The following is a 14,621-nucleotide window of genomic DNA, read 5'->3' as shown; positions in this document are numbered from 1 at the left end:
AGACATGGTATATTATATCTTTAAAATCAAATATCTTTATATGTCTGAAATGTTTTAATAGAACGCTGGCTTTTCAAAGGTCTAAATCACAATAGGTATGTTATAAGTAATGAATAAAAGAATATGATAGCTTTATCCATGGTATGCTGAAATTCTGACTCGCATTGTTATCAGAAAACATAATACCACAAAATATTCAATCTATGTGATCTGATAGAACAAAAGAGATTATCCTAAACAAATTGTGAGGGTGTAAATTGAAAAAAAAAAAATTTCTTTATGTGAATGGGATTGGGAAAAAAACTACACCTTGTTAGTGCTTTTTAAAAGTCTGGTGTTTACTGGGGTGCCTGAGTGGCTCAGTTGGTTGAGCATCCAACTTCGGCTCAGGTCATGATCTCATGGTTTGTGAGTTCGAGCCCCGAGAAGGGCTCTGTGCTGTCAGCTCAGAGCCTGGAGCCTGCTTCAGATTCTGTGTCTCCCTCTCTCTGACCCTCCCCTGTTCATGCTCTGTCTCTCCCTGACTCAAAAATAAATAAAACGTTAAAAAAAATTTAAAAAATAAATAAATAAATAAATGTAATAAAAATTTTAAAAATAAATAAATAATAAAAAAATAAAATAAAATCTGGTGTTTACAGACCTAATTTTAAGAGTATCCTTATCTACAGCTAATTAACTTGATTAGTACACGAGATTCTCTGAGATCTTGCAGAATCTTTATACTAACAGACCATGTGGTAAATGGATTGATTTCTAGTTATCAAGCATCTTCTAATATATCCCTTATATTCTTGCATTTAAATACATTTGACTAAGTTTGCTCTTCATTTCCTTTTAACAGTATGCCTTTTGTACTCCTACATACTGAATGAGACAGTAAGAAATGACCACCGGCAAAACAAATACACGTTTTCCTTCCCCTCTTCAGAACATTCTATAGTGGGTGGTAAAATATTTAAGCCATTTCAAAGTCATGTGAACTATCCCAAATATGTCAGGAAAGAAGAGGCTGCAATTCATTATTTTTCTGCAATGAATCCACATGAAAGAAAATAATTTTAAAGGCCTAAGTAGCTTTGTTTTCATTTACAGTTCATGTCATTAATTTCACACCATGAGCATTTTGCTTATTTGAGGTACAGCATACCTTTGATCAGTAGCAGATTGACCATTATGCAATAAAAAGGCAGAGATTTTGAGGAACTGTGTATTGCAGTTATTTGTGAAGTACATCTTCCATCTCATTTATTATTATTGATATCATTATTACTTTTATTATCATTATTGTTTTCCTTCATATCCATCCCGGTTGAAGCCTGGGCTTGAATTCGTTGGGCACATATGGTTTTAATGATGATTTATTATATGATGGGCTCAAAATTAATTTTGCAAATGTAAATTTTTCATGGTATGTTATTTGGTAAAAAAGGTAAATATTTTCATATTTAAATTTAACTTTATAACTCCTTTTTAAAAGCCTTTCTCTTACCTATTTTCCAAATTCAAGAGCAAGAGAGTTCGAGATTAAAGAGTGAAGCTATGCAGTTTGGATCTGGTCAATTTTGCTGCCATTTTTTCTTCACCAATATTATTTGATTCATGGTAGGTCCTCTTCCTTCCACATACGACTCCATTTAAGAGACAGCAAGTGCTGTTTAGCCTATCTTGGTGGAGTATTTATTCCTTTCTAAAACAAAGTTACCTATAGTGAGCTGCAAGTGTCTTTCTTTGTGCTTGGTTTCTTCCCAACCTTTTTTTGCCATTCAAAAACAATGCTGACACATGCATGAAATGACAAATAGCATTAGTGTAATAAAGGAGTTAAACCAAACCCAAAGCACGGTCATATATTAAATTGTTTTTAAAAATACTGACCTAAGCACCTCTATGAGATGTTATTAGTAAAATGTGAAGAAGAAGAAAAAAGACATTTGGAAGTGAGATGTGCTCTCCTTTGTCGCCTGTATAATTGCTGATTTGCCATCATGTTTGCTTGCGATGCCTTTGTCAGATATTATTTCATGTCTCTTTGTCAAAGGAGAGGTTTTGAAGCCTTTTTTCTGCATCTGGGCAACTGCTGTTCAGGGCTCAGACCAAGCCTCCCAGGGTTACAGCAATGTGTCCAAAAAGCTTTGGGTAAAAAAATCTTTTAAGCAGCCCCTCATTTCCACTCACCAGGCCAATGCATATGTTTTACCAAAAGAAAACTTCTAACATTTCCACATCGGCTTCAAACACCGTAAGTGTAACGTAGTGTCGAATTTTCATTAAGACCTAGTGTTGAATAATAACTTGCTCACCCCCCTACCGAAGGAACGCAATCAAATGCAACTGTTATGTCATCTTCCCTGGTAAGTGGTGATTTTCGAGAATTTGATGATTTATAAGGCTTTTCTAAAAATACTTCGCATTTGTAAGTAGATACTTCCCAACACATAGTAAGTCCATACAGAGTCAGATGAGTAAAAAGAAGTTTCTTTTTCACCCATTTACTTCATCCTGGGGAGTTCAGCAAAAAAAAAAAAACAACACTATGGTAAAGCTTTTCATATCAGCAAGCAAAAACAGGAAACGAAATAATTGTAGAATATACAATAATAGGACTATTTTCTGCACAAATCCAACTAGGAGGAGAACTATTCAATTAGGCCTCACGGTTACTTTTAATGAGGGTTGTTGTGGAATAAGTGGAAACATCTGTTACCATGAACCACCACAGTGGCTACACAAGAGAAAAACAGTTCTCTTTTCTATTGATTGGGACTGGTCTTCACGGAACATTCTTATTAGTATGCTTAGAACAACCATGCAAATCTCTAAACCAAATTAATTATTCTTGGCATTCCCAAGAGATAATCCCACGGTCATTTTTTACCAAAGTCAGGGAGCAGGGGAACCCTTTTTCTGTACATATTTTACTATGGTTAGTGATGCCTAATTGTCCTACTGTATGCTGCCTTATTTTACCAGCTACAGACTGAATTCATTCCCATTCTCTCCTTAAAAGTTTGAAACCCCCTAGTGACAGGAATATTAATGTGCCAACACTGTCATATCTATTTCAGCTCATACATATGCAATGTCTTTGTTTTCAAAGATTTATGTCAGACTTTGCTGAAGTGAGGTATTCTACCATTTTAGATAATAGCATGCCAAAGTGATGTTATCAGCCACATTCAGCACTCACTCAAGCAAACGGGAGGAGCATCCATTCCTTCATGGCTTAAACTCATAGAAACTGTTATTTATCCTTATTTGATGAGAAAGTCTTTCAGGGGGAAATGGTGTATTTTTAGAAGAAGATTATGGCCATCCTGTGGATTATCTTTTAATTAAGAATGGATGATTTGTGCCCACTCTGCTGTAGCAAACGTCTTGCTGCTAATGAAGTTTAAAAAGACTTACTTTATTTAATTACAGCTAATCACCAGGGTAAAATGTGGAATTTTCTTTGATCCTACATGTATTGTGGTAATCCCTTTGGCAGATAGCATCTCCTCAAAATATTTTTGAGTTTTTTTGGCGGTCACATCTTAGCAGAAGGTGGAACCACCTTACACTGAAGAATTTCTTTCATTCCCCTCTGTAGTCGCCTACCCTGGCAGAAAAATTCCATGAAATTTTCTTACAAGTAGAGATGGTCCTTTAGACAGAGAGTGTGGAAGTCTTCAAGTATTTGAATCCTTTACTTTGTCTGATATCCAGAATGGGGTTCTTTTCTCTTGTTCAATGATTTAATTCAACTCACATCATCGGCCAGTGTTAATGTGCCCAACACTGGGCCGAGCACTGGGACTAGAAACATACAGAGAACACAGACCGACAATAAGCCAACCTTTACAGATGAATCGTGTTCACTTTCTGCTGCATCCGTTCCATGTGGACATAAATATGTAAATGTGCTGTAAACCCAGGGGTGGCTTTGTCTTTGGTTTAAAACCAGGAATGGCTTTGTCTTTGGTTTGGTTTGTTTCTAATCACCAGAATACCATTATTTTGCTCTCTTGAAACTTCTAAGGTAAAGCAGGGCTCTACTTTTTATTTTCCTCCTCTATCACTACCCTCTGGAATCAAGTACGGTATATACGTTAACCCCCTTTAGTCCTTCCTGAATCTCAAAGAAAATTCTTTTCAAGAATATTTCTTAAGCCAGTTCTGATTCTGGGTGATAGCTGTCCCTGATTTTTCATCTTTATAAACACCAGACTTAATCACTCCCACTAAAAGTAAAAATAAAATCTTGGGTATGCTTCTTACATTTACTCTTTTGATTATAAATTACTTTTTTTTTAAGTGCAAGCCCATCCCCAAAAAAACTAATAAGCATGGTTTATGTTTTTAATCTCAAAGATGTCATCCTGTTTTTTCAAAAAATTACCTTTTTCTCCTTTTTCTGTGTTTTTATTCTGTAATCTTCCATCCTTTTGATCCAGACAATGTAGGCTTGTTTGGCATAAAGGCCCTGAAGGGCAAGGTTGGCTCCCTGAGGAAGAGAAGAAAAACTGCCAGTGGGTGGCAGAACAGGGTACCAACCTGCCCTACTCCACCCCAACCGCCCACACTCACTTAGAGATGGGGTCAAAAACAGCATCTGAACAGAATAAATGGACTGTTTTTTTTTTTTTAAACTTTCCTGGAAAATGACTACATCTAAACTAATCAAAATGAAAGAAATATAGGTCTTGGTACAACTTTTTCATGACTTGACATTTGGCTGGTTTCGAGAATATAAAAAAAGAATACCCAGCATTCCCCCAAACAGAATTCACACCAAGGCAAATAATTTCTTTCGAAATAGTGTAAAATAATCTATTAAATCATTACTCTATCATTTTTAACTTCAGAAGAAGAAGTCATCTGGGCAGAACTATTTGCTACGCATCTCCAAATATTTTCTGCTCTGTTTAACAAATGTGAGTTTCTATGAATTCTTTTGGTTTGCCAGGACTCCAGCAGATTTAAAGCAGGTTTGTTGTGAAATCAGTGCGAGGTCTCTATCTCACACCTAGGGTTCCACTATCACACAACGAGAACTCTCTCCTCATGCCTGCATATGAGGACTTACACAAATCCCTCCAGGCATCCTTCACACTGCCCCGCACCCAGGGAGGGGGAATCTCTGGACCACTTCACCCAGAACTCGCCTCGTCCTAGCAGTGGGCATTTAGACTTACGAAGTAATTAAGTTGAGAGGAAGTTCTTCTAAAGTGCAATTCACATCGTAAAAAAATTAAACATTATAAAGTTGGAGAAGCAAAACAGAATTTGTGGTTAGTTCCTGTAATATATTAAACATCTGCAGTTTTGTCTCCTTATCAGGATGTGGGGTTGTGCTGAAGTCACATCCTGATAACATCTGCACATTACGGATAGTTTTTGCTTTATTCTTTGTGGTCCGTTGATGAGAGATTCTTTAACATCCCTTCAGTCATCAAGACCCCAGTTGAATTTCTTTGCTTGTGACAGCCTTAAAGGTGGTCTCATTTACATTTGCGAAAATGTCACAATATAGAAAGATATTTTCAGTTTGATGTTTCATCCCTTCCTTTTTTTATCCGGATGCTAGTTTTAGCTTTTCAAATGAATGTCGATCTCAAAATAGATTTTCCATGAAATATATTTTGTCTGATTTTTGAAACACCATGTCTACAGCAGAAGATTTTTTTTTTTTCCCCAAAAAAGTTTCAGCGATGGATGGCGCCTCTGCTTCTGCTTTGCGCTGTGGGAACAGCTGCGCGCCATGTAAGGGCTGGCTGGTGTGAGGCCCAGTAACACAGCGTGCACCCTTTATTGGAAAAGGTCAGGTATTGACCGGATCCCTAATGACCCCAATTACATCTGAGCTGAGTAAACAGTCAATAAACAATGACATTAACATCTGTAGAAAAAGCATTTACTTTAAATTTCCACGATGATTGGCAACACCCTCTGCAGCTCCAGGAAGTCTTTGAGATTCTAGAGGTTTTAAAAGAAGATGGAACCATGAAAAGTAACATACAGCATCTATCTCAATAATCTTAAGATAGCTAAAAGGCTCGTTCATAATGCTGAATACATCTTTTTTGATGCAGCCAGCCTAGGGTTAATGGCAAAGGCAACCTTACTGAGCCCTATTACTTACACATTTAAAAAGGATTATTTGCTTTTGAGTGGTCATTTTCTTGATCAATTTAGTGGATACTTTTCTTTACCTACCTGGAATTCAGAGAGTTGGATAAGTTGTTTTCCCGGCACTCATTTTAAGGGTTGAGATCATATTCATAAAGCATACCCTTTTATAAATTTCCAAATATTTGGAGATTTTTCTCTATATTATTGACTTCTAATATAAATCTGTTGTGGTTAGAGAATATACTCTGTGCAATTTCCCTTTTTGTAAAAATAAATCATTTATTTTTTTCACCTGTGCCATTGTCTCTCTTGGTCAACTTCCCATATGTACTTGAAAAGAATGTGTATTCTGCCGTGTTGGGTGGAATGTTCTATAAAATACTGTTTGGGCCAAGAGTTTTGACAGAACTGTCCGAATTTTCTATATCTTTACTGATATATTTTGTCTATATGTTCTATCAGTTACTGAGAGTGGAGTATTAAAAATGTCCAGCTGTGATTGTGGATTTAAGTGCATCTTCTTTGCTTCACAGATTTTGAGACTCTTTTATTAGACGAATACACATTTAAGATGTCTTCTTGATAAACTGACCCTTTTATCATTATGAAATGCCCTCTTTATTTCTGGCAATACTCCTTCTCTTGAAGTCACTTAGTCTGATATTAATATAACCACACAGCTAGGAAACACAGATTTTATTTTTAAGCGTCTGGCTACATTTGTGGGTCAGATATTTAGAAAGAGTGCATCAGCTTACCTGTCACCTTGCATTCCCATAAATATCAACCACAGGGGCGAATTTATCCTTTCTCATTGGTTAAGACATAGCCTTCTGAGACAGGAGCCACTAGAGAAGGAGAAATTAAACTAAATGAAAAATGAGTGAGAATATGATACAAAATAAATCCAAATAAAATCTTCATTACTTAGAAAGCTTCAATCTGTAATTTTTATAGTTATTTTAATATTCTCTAAAATTTGTAACTCAATTATGAGCTTCTGTGGGTTGACTAGTACCCACCCCCCAAATTCATATCCATTCAGAGCCTCAGAATGTGACCTTCTTTGGAAAGGGGGCATATATATACCTGGTTTTTCCCTCCCCCCTTACATAACATTCTTCTTGCCTTTAAGCTCACGCAGAGAAATATTTTTATGAATTTTAAAAAAAATACTACTATGCAGTGTGTTCATACTCTGATAGTAATTCCACTTTAAGTTTGGCCAAAGAAGTATATTAAATGTCAAGTGACCTTGCTACATGTAAGAGAGAAATCATAAAACTGTAATATTGACAACAATACTAATAAAATGCAAGTCACTTCTAGGGATCTCCCAATTTTGTAGGGGAAATCTCTTCAAAGTAGATTATCAAGGTAATATATCCAGAATATGTAGAACACAAGTTCCCAAATCTCAGGAGAATCACCTGGCCCAATTCTCCAGTTTCTAGTAAATTCTGGTTTTTCATGTGTAATTAAGGGACATAGCAACCTTCTCAATATAACTTTGCCTTGTCAATTTTTCATTGCACCTAGTGGGAAACAGAAAGGCCAGAGTTGCCCTATTAATGCCGCTGCTGCAGTGTGGATTCTAGCTGCTCAGCATGGCATAACCTCCTGAATGATGAGAAAGCTGACGAAGCCTGCCGTCCAGTTTCCTTCCAAATCCATTTTCTGTCACAACCCTTATCAAATAAAGCTCACACTTCAGTTATGAGTATGTGTCTGTGTTAGGTATGTCGTCCACATGTCTTTCACTTTGTAATCACTCGGATTAACTCTTGGATTTTGCTCTCATGTGAGTAATTGAGATCTCCTAATACCAGAACTTGCCAACTACAATCACCATTCCTGGACTTGATTTTGAGGTATTGGGAAAATTCTTTCAAGGACTCAGAATCTACAGCCTGTATTTGTGGTTTTTGTCAAGACAGTCTAAATGCAATCCCCTAGAGTTTAATCAGGGTTCTAAACAAACCTACAGATATTCTGGAAGATAAATTACTTGTGTGTTCCCAATTCTTCTATGAGAACATGTACGTCATATGCTCTATCTTTTACTGTGTTCTGTGGCGATTTGTTCTAATCTAAATGCTAATTTTTCCCCTTTAGGTTACTTGTTTCAAACACAATACAGATTTTGATTGCAAATTCTCCATCTCTATTGACAATGTCCTATTTGACATTTTCTCTTTCCCAGGTTCCTATCACCCCATCCGTAGTCTCCTGATCTCTTCCCACTTCTTTGATTACTCTTGATTCTTTCTTTGCATTTCCTTTTTTTCCCTTTTCTCTAAGATTAGGTTTCCTCTCATAGATCTCTCTAGGCTATTTTCTCCCTTTTATAGTTTTTACAGTGACTTTGGGGACACCTCAATGCAGATGACTCTCAAATCTATACAACAGTCAAAAACTCAACTGTTCTTCCTCATAAATCTTTTCTACTTGTGCTTCATATTTCTCCTAAGTATATATTTCAACAAGCCTCAAAACCTCATACATCTCTTTACCACTGCTCATTCCCTTCCCTATAGCTTTCACATTGTGTAACGTATCCTCCAAATACTTTTTGAAAGCATTCTTTTCTCCTCATTTTTACTGCTAAGGTCATATTGCCAGCAGTATACAATATGTCATTCACCCCGTCCAAAAAATGTGTGTATATATAGATAGATAGAAATATAGATATAGATATAGTTAGACAGATGCAAGAAAAAATACATAAATTTAATATAAATGTTATTAATATAAAAGGTGTGTAGCACACAATTTAAAAATTATCATAAAATCTATATTATTCTTTGCTGTAAATTTCACAGATCCAATTCATTCTCACATGATGCATTTGTTGATCTTCACCAAACTCTCATACCTACAGTCAATCAACCCATGGTTGCAATTGATGAACGCATGAAGTTCTGATGTAAAGATCCTAAAAAAAATAAAGGCGTAAGTTGAAACTTTACTCATTCAGTAATCACATGGGCACCTTTGGATAATTCTATTTTATTGGAAAAAATATTCCACGGGGGTGCCTGGGTTGTTTAGGTGTCTGACTCTTGATTTTGGCTCAGGTCATCATCTCATGGTTCATGGAATGAGGTCCTCCATCGGGTTCTGCACTGACAGTGCGGAGCCTACTTGGGATTCTCTCTCTCTCCCTCTCTCTCTGCCCCTCACCCACTTGTGCTTTCTCTCTCTCAAAATAAATAAATCTTTAAAAAAAAGAAAAAAATGTTCTATGAACTTTTGTGGTATTCACAATGGAACTACTATAGACATAATTTTAAGTTTAATCTGCATTATGATAATCGTCTTCATTACTTTCTTAAATCTAGACAATAAACACGCCAAACACTCAAGTCATGATTGCAGCATTTGCCAATCACTGTAGTGTAAATGCTCTGTCATGACTAATTTCAAGCTACTACCGTAATGTCACTAAAATTAAGTTGGGAAGAGATATGCAATAGTACATAATTTTATCTCATGTGCACAATGTAGATATGTGTAAACCTCAAATGCATAGATAATAGTAAACTAAGCATGAAGTGAATAATTTTGAGTATTTAGTACTTTACTTTTAATATAAATTATTTTAATTGTAAGTTTACATAATTTAACCTTTAATATAATGATTGTATATAAAAACTGCCTCACAAAATTCCTGAAAACAGCAACTGGCCCTCACTAGCAGATACAAGCTGGCTCCAGAATAGCACTACTTATGGTTCATCTAGCCTATGCAATGATTTCCTAACTAGTTTTCTTTTCCTTCTGTGAAGCCTTCTCACATATAGTTTTCAGACGACGTGTAGCTATAGATGCATGATTCCTATTCAAACACTCAGAGTATTTTCCATTCTTAAGAGAATAAAGCCTGAACTTTAGACTGACATCGGGAATCTAGATCCGGACCTTGCAAATATCCCTCACCACTCAACTTCCTGTTCTAATTCACTCTACCCACACCAAATTCTCACTGTGTCCAAGATTCTTTTTATATTCTTCAGCTGTACTTTTTGCCTGCAATTGTTTTCTCTCCATCTCTGCATGTGCAAATCCTATACATACCACAAGATTAATTAAAACTTCAGATTCTGTGTGCATTCTCCCCTCTTTCTCTCTATCTGGAAATCATTTATCCCTTTGCCCTCTCATTACAACACTCATTTTTTCTACCTTGTATTCACTTTTACTGCATTTTTTATGTGTAAGGGAGTGTTTTCATTACCGGGAATATTAAAGGAAATACAGTCTCTCTGTTTTAATGAAACTCAGTTTACAAAGGAAGATAGAAAATCCACAATTAGGGGTGCCTGGGTGGCTCAGTCGGTTAAGCGTCCGACTTCAGCTCAGGTCAGGATCTCGCGGTCCGCAAGTTCGAGCCCCGCGTGGGCTCTGGGCTGATGGCTCAGAGCCTGGAGCCTGCTTCCGATTCTGTGTCTCCCTCTCTCTGACCCTCCCCCGTTCATGCTCTGTCTCTCTCTGTCTCAAAAATAAATAAACGTTAAAAAAAAATTAAAAAAAAGAAAAAAGAAAATCCACAATTACAATAGATTATGTGTGCTGCTGTGGTAAAGGAATGTACCTTAGGCTAAGAGCCAAGCAGAAAAAAGGGAAAAAGATTGTAAGAGGCTCAACAAATTTTGTCTGTCTCATGTCCTGAAGGAATACAGTATATTTGATGCACAGATGTGGAAGGAACAAAGAGTACATGGAGGTAAGAGGCAAGAAGTGAAATAGGAAAGCTAGGCATAAACTTTCTATGACAACAAGCTTGAACTTCATTCTGTAGGAAACTGAGAAGTTTCAAATGATTTTAAGTAACTATCACTTTGACAACAGTATGGAGGATGGATTGAAATGATGAAAGATGGGGAAGGGAAGACCAGACAGAAGTCTTTTGAAGAAATTTGGGAGACAAACATGAAAGCACTGAATTCAGATAGTGACAGAGAAGTGGGAACTTAGTTTAAAATATGATTATTTAATGACTGGATGTTTGAGTGAGAAGGAAGAGTCAAATGACCTCCCGGTTTATGTCTTTGTTCAATGGATAGGCAGGGATCTCTTTTATTTAAAAGGTAGGATAATCATATAATAGATCATCCACACCAGGATAGATTTAAGAGCTGAAGAGGATGCTGAAAATAATGGAAGTTGTAGAATTTTAAAATTATTTTGCTTTGGCCAACTAACTGTTCTTGTTTTATTGGTGGTACTATGTAGTAGATCTACTCAAAAAAATAAATTTCTGAAATAAATGATTTCTAAAACAATAACACTTCTATTTTGATGCGTAGAATACATCAGTTTGTTTGGAAATAGCTATGAGTTATATGTGTGGACAACCAAATCTGCATATATATCCGCTTCATAACTTTCTTAGTTTGTTAAAAACATTGTTTTTAGTATGATTCCACACTACTCCAAAATTTCTTATGATCAATGTAAGAAAAAACAATTTTATCCTCAGTGTTGCCCTTTGTAAAGAATTTACAATTCCATTTCCAGGAATGTCATGCATTTCATCTATGACAAAATACACTTTCAAAAGTTTTACTTGGATTCTGTAAATTAGATGGGAAAAAAATTAAACCACTTTTGGAATTAATTTTCTACTTGAAGTATCTGATGACATTGATGTAACATTGACATCATCTAACACTTCATGGAGTTTCTTTTTTCCTACTAATGGGTCAAAAATAAAAGCAATAACCTCATTTTTTGTATGTAAAAGAAATCTTGGAATCAAAACAAGTGAAATTAACTGAGATGAGCTGTCATCTGATCTAAATGAAAACTCATGTCTCAAAGAGTGATATATAAACACACTGACTATATACACGTGTTAAATAGTTTACTTTGGACTCAGCCTCCAAAAGACATTTCTTTTGTAGTATATATTGATGGTGCTTAGCAAATTGTCACCTTCTATTTACACGTACAGCTATGTCCCCTGAGGATAGGGGATAGTAAATGTCACCTAACCTCTTGTGCAGGTTATATAGTCAATGTCAAAATATATTTGAGGTATGGTAAACCAATATTTAATTGTTCAACAAGCATGCACTTTTGCTTAAAAGGAAATATATTAGGAAACATAAAGGTATTACCAAAAATAAAACTATTGAATAGTGAGAGATTTGCACCATATAATAAATACCAAAATCATTCTAGCAAGACTGTTTAAATTATTCTTTGTGTTTCCCATGGCAGGCTATGCTCAACCTTTACTAACTGCTTATGTTTCATGTATACACAACCTGTCATTTCCCATTTTCTCATCGAATTCACTGATTGACAACTCTGTGCATCTCACAGACTACTCTATGGACCCTGGCACAACTGGTTAGTATACCAAGTACCATCACGGGCATCAGAGGAGAATACCCCTCCCGTTACCCCATGGGTACCACATGGAGTTAGCTTCTTTGGATGAAATGAGAGGTTAGACACACTGTGCCTGGACAAAACTAGGAATAGTGATAGAATATAAATTCTGTTCACCTTACATATGACTCACACATTACTGGATGAGAACATGACAGAAGCTAGTGGAGTTCTAAGTTCATGTAAGACTAGTTTAATTCAACTGTTAATAATATGATTTTCAAATATAATATAATTATTACAATATATAATAATATAAAAAATAAAACAATGGAAACAAATATAAAACAAGACAGGATGCTGGGTGAAGAGGAAAAAATTGTAACTTTTCCAGGAACTCTGGGCTATAGAGTCACCCTAATACTAAGCCTTCCTCCGATAGCCAAATAAACTGATTTGAATTCCCAAATTACATCTTGTTTTCAGACTATGTGTGGGCAAACATTTTATTAATGTGTGATATTGCTGGCAGCTTTCAGATTTTAATTTTCTATTCCAAATTCCAAGATGTCCTTTTTGTATCCATGTTTTTGACTCTAATGATGCTAATTTGCCAATATTCACCATAGCCTTTACTGTGTATTTGAAAAAAAAAATCCACCTTTACATGTTAAAGAATACTGGAAGAGGTACAGATTTTGGAGGGAAGTCGATTCCAGTTTTGAGCATACCAAAGTGAAGTGTCTGAGAGACAACCATGGAAAATTAAGTAAGAAGACAGATATATGGATCTGGAGCTCAGGAAAGAGCTGTATGCTAAAAATATAGATTTTGGAATCATACTTACAGGAGGTTATTTGAAAACACAGGTGTAAGTAGCCTGTTTCCAGGGAGACTGAATGGAGATGGCTCAATGTAGAACACTGAGAAACAATATACATTTATATACATATTGAAAGGCCCTATTACTGCAGGATCCAGTTTTGGCTTCGTTAGTTACCAATTCTGCAATAAAAGTCACTCAGAACTGTTCTCTTTAGGTGCGCCCCCTGAACATGTTTTACCACATAATTTCAGTCCTGGTCATGAGGACAAAGCCACCTCTTGGGACGAAGCATCTATTTTGATCCAGTTAGAATCACGAACAGTTAATAAGTGTAATTGGATTGTAATATCTACATTCCAGGATGGTGGACCAGCAACATTCTCTGTCAAGTGAGCGGAGAGAACACAAGTGCAAAGGCAAAGACATAACACATGGAAATTGACCACTTTCTGGGTTTCCTGCTACAGTATCTTCTACTTTTTTGTTTGGTCTTCAATCAAGTATCTTCTACAATTGTTAATCAAGCACTATTAGTCATGTGCCAGGTACTGAGATGGCAGTCATGGCCCCAGGAATAAAGGAATACGTTCCATGGCCTCCTGAAGCATCTTTCCCTGAGGTTTGGTATCCTCGCTGGCTTAGAATGCCATACCTCCTTATAATAAATCTCCCCTGGATTCAATGTTAACTTTAGCTGGTTTCTGTCAACAGAAAGCCATAAGCATTTATATGGCTAATATTTGTTTCATCATCAGAACAAATCATGGTATCTTATACTACATCTCTCATTGATCCTCAATAAATGTGCAATTAGTTACTGAATTAATTAATTAATTGCTATCTATTTTTAAGAACTCCCTAACGCCACCATAACTCTAGTGTTAGCTTCTAGGAGCAAGGAGCAAGGCATCCTTTGACAAAAATATTGCTTCCCCCAGCATCCTAACAGGTGTCTGTCCTCCTTTTTTATTTTTTTCTTTTTTGAGAGAGAGAAAGAGAGAGAGTTCGCTCACATGGGGTGGAGGGGCAGAGGGAGAGAGAGAATCCCAGGCAGGCTCCATGCTTTCAAGTGCTGTCAGCACAGGGCCTGACTCAGGGATCCATCTCATAACTGTGAGATCATGACCTGAGCCAAAATCGAGTCAGACGCTCAACCAACTGAGCCACCCAAGCACTCCAGCCTACTTCTAATCAGAGCCTTCTAGCTTGTTTACTTTAGGAAGAACTAAATCCTTTAACCCAAGAAATCCTGAAAAACAGATTGACATCAAACTTGTTTGCAAGTTCCAAAGTAGGCATTTCAAGTGGGTGGCTCTGCTTTTCCTATGGGAAAGTCATATTC

General features: G+C 36.3%; 2 long non-coding RNA genes across 2 annotated transcripts in view; both read right to left on the bottom strand.

The window, feature by feature from the left end:
* Positions 1-573: 573 nt before the first annotated feature.
* Positions 574-4,534, bottom strand: LOC109254674 (uncharacterized). Its single transcript, XR_002074920.2, has 3 exons — positions 4,382-4,534; positions 3,633-3,798; positions 574-2,502 (listed from the first exon to the last, which is right to left on the bottom strand). It is a non-coding gene; the product is annotated as an uncharacterized LOC109254674 (long non-coding RNA).
* A 4,343-nt stretch (positions 4,535-8,877) lies between these two features.
* The window catches only part of LOC109254675 (uncharacterized), a 35,179-nt gene continuing 29,435 nt past the window's right edge, over positions 8,878-14,621 (bottom strand). Inside the window, exon 4 of the long non-coding RNA XR_002074921.2 lies at positions 8,878-9,049. This is a non-coding gene — a long non-coding RNA (uncharacterized LOC109254675). The remainder of the gene's footprint in view (positions 9,050-14,621) is intronic.

The sequence above is a fragment of the Panthera pardus genome, unplaced genomic scaffold, assembly GCF_024362965.1.
Source record: "Panthera pardus isolate Hobbes unplaced genomic scaffold, ASM2436296v1 HiC_scaffold_2, whole genome shotgun sequence".
Lineage (NCBI taxonomy): Eukaryota > Metazoa > Chordata > Mammalia > Carnivora > Felidae > Panthera > Panthera pardus.
The sequence above is the reverse complement of the archived record's forward strand: the minus strand, read 5'-3'. Positions and strand labels throughout refer to the sequence as shown.